This window comes from Frankliniella occidentalis, unplaced genomic scaffold (assembly GCF_000697945.3).
Source record: "Frankliniella occidentalis isolate FOCC.00 unplaced genomic scaffold, Focc_3.1 Scaffold180, whole genome shotgun sequence".
Lineage (NCBI taxonomy): Eukaryota > Metazoa > Arthropoda > Insecta > Thysanoptera > Thripidae > Frankliniella > Frankliniella occidentalis.
The window spans coordinates 321,438-323,871 of record NW_026267306.1 but is presented as its reverse complement, the minus strand read 5'-3'; the positions used below and the strand labels follow the sequence as shown (position 1 = coordinate 323,871).

Genomic DNA, 2,434 nt, shown 5'->3' with positions numbered 1-2,434 from the left:
GAACCCCCCTCACCCCATTCATCACCATTACTCATCGCCATCCTCGTGCAAATAACGGCCCGCCGAGCAATCACCGGGAGAAACTCGCTAAATTCGGTCGCGCAAGGGTCCCGGTCCGAGGCCGGCGGGGCCGAGGCAGAGGAGCGGGAGGGAGGGCAGGCACCCGAGGGAGAGGAGGGAGAGAGGAAGGAAGGAACGAATTTCACAGCGCGGGGCGCGCTTCCGCAAAGGGAAAGGAGGCGGAGGTGGTGGGGGGAGAGGGGAGGGTGCTATGGGTCTGGGGCTGTTCGTATCACCCACCACGCTGCTGGGACCACCCCGCGGGAAGGGCAAGGGCAGGGAGAGGCCAAACGGTTTACATCCCTTTGGCGCCCGAGCAACACGAGCCGTTGGCGGCCGGGGTGATGGGCGGGGGATGGGGCAATCGTGTGAGTCGCAAAGGCCCACTCACTCTTGCGCTACAGCAAAAAATAGAATGGAAAAAGAATCAAAATAAATGAAAATAAAAAGTTTGGACTAGTAAATGATTGTGAAAGAAGATAAGATACAAATTAATTAAGATTAAGAACGGAGCCTTGTTTTAATTTATTGCCTCCCGAACAAAATACTATACTTTTTATGGGCTGAAGTAGACTTGTGCTAAATTTTCCCTTTCTTACTGAAATGGCAAAACTGAAATTAATGATCATTGTTTTTTTAGCCCTTTTCCCCTTTTGCCCTACCCTATTAAATTTGTGAAAGGACGGCGCATCCGCTGTTCGCGGAGAGTGGGGCAGCCGCAGCCGCAGCCGCAGCCGCAGCCGCAGCCGCAGCCGCAACCGCCACCGCGCCGGCGCACGTGAGCGCCCGACGGCCAAGGCATAGGCAACCCTCCAGCATTGGCGCGCGGCGGGCGGGCCTACCCACCAGGCGCTCCAGCAAGCGCTCCAGCGAACGCTCCAGCCGAAGCTCCAGCCAGCTAGACCAAATGTAGGCAAATAAGGCGAAGGCGGGGCGGAGGGTTCAATTAGTCGGGAAAGTTAAAAAGTATGACAATAAAATTTACATTGATTTGTTTTTCCCAGTCAGGAAGTCGCGGGATGACTTTGCAGCTACAACGAGAGGGCGGAAGGCAGGGACCTCGGCAGGGACAGGACGTAATATATTTCGCGGGGCCTCGAGGCAACCCCACCACCACTGCCGCAGCTCTTTTGCTTTACCACCGCCGCTTAATTCTGCTCAGCGGCTGCAAGAACGCGCACGACGACGCCCCGCAAGGTGACACGGCGGCCTGAGCACTTGCAACGGCCTCGGACGCAAAATCTTTGCGCCGTTTCTCCCGCGTGAATATGCATGAGCGCGGCTTGGGGTAGAAAAGGGCCGGCCACTCGCCGCCACGACGACGAGGACGACGAGGACGGAGGGCGGCCCTTTCTGGTCCCTTGCCTTCCGGACCACCGCACCGCACTCTGGTGGGAGGAGGCGGGGGGAGGGAGGAGGCCCAGAGAAGGATTACCTGTGAAGTCGCCAACCCGTCGGCCCGAAGGGCTGGGCTGGGCCGCTGGGCCGGGCCTGGGCAGGTGGTGGTGCAGGTGTTGACGGCGCCCGCCTGACACGTTAAGGGCCCCCTCTGCGGTAATCGTCAGGGGCCGGGCGCCACTTCACATGTGACCGGGAGGGGCGGCATTGCGTCACGCTCGAGTGGGGGGCGAGTAGGGGGTAAGGAGGGGGCGAGGGGGAGCTGCGAGTGGCGCGGGCCGGCGCAGCGGTGCCCCGGTGTAAAGTAGACCTTGACCCCCTCCCCCCCTCCACTCGCCCCCCTCCCTCTCTCTCTGTCTCTCTTCTCCAGCCACCCCACACTCCCCCTTCCTCTCCAACGATTGAAATAGAAAATAGAAAGGGGGGCTTGGAGAGAGCTGTTTGCTCAGGACCATAGGGCCTATAGAAGCGTCCGGGCCCGCCTCTTGAAAAGAAAAGCACGGGGGAGAGAGAGAGACAGAGAGAAGAAAAGGGATGGGGTTAAAGAGCAGGGAAAGAAGAGAAAGTGGAGTAGCTGGGCGAGATAGGCAGAGGATGGGCGAGGGTGAAAGAAGAGAGGAGAGAGGAAGACATAGTGAAGGAGAGAGGGTGAGTGATAGAGAATAGAAGAAGAGACACACAAAGAAAGCAGAGGTGTATATGGCTGCTCTCCACAGCAGCATGGTCGCAGGTCGCGCTTCAAAGGTGAGGGGTGTTCAGTCTCAGGAGCGCGCCCCGCCCCGTCCCGCCCCGCCCCGCCCCGGGCCATCCCCGCAGCCACACCATTATCATGGTGGGTTAATATCATGAACAGGCGGCGTGAAAGTAGGGGGCATAAGAAAGAGGAAGAAGGGGGGGGGGTCTTTCCCAGCAAGGCGGAAGGAAAATGAATTTATTAAGATCGGGGATAGCGAGCCGAGCTTATAGAGGAGGGGTG

General features: G+C 58.9%; 1 protein-coding gene across 1 annotated transcript in view; it reads right to left on the bottom strand.

The window, feature by feature from the left end:
* Window positions 1-2,434, bottom strand: part of LOC127750374 (rap guanine nucleotide exchange factor 4-like) — a 63,738-nt gene that overhangs the window by 1,642 nt on the left and 59,662 nt on the right. The window lies entirely within an intron of this gene.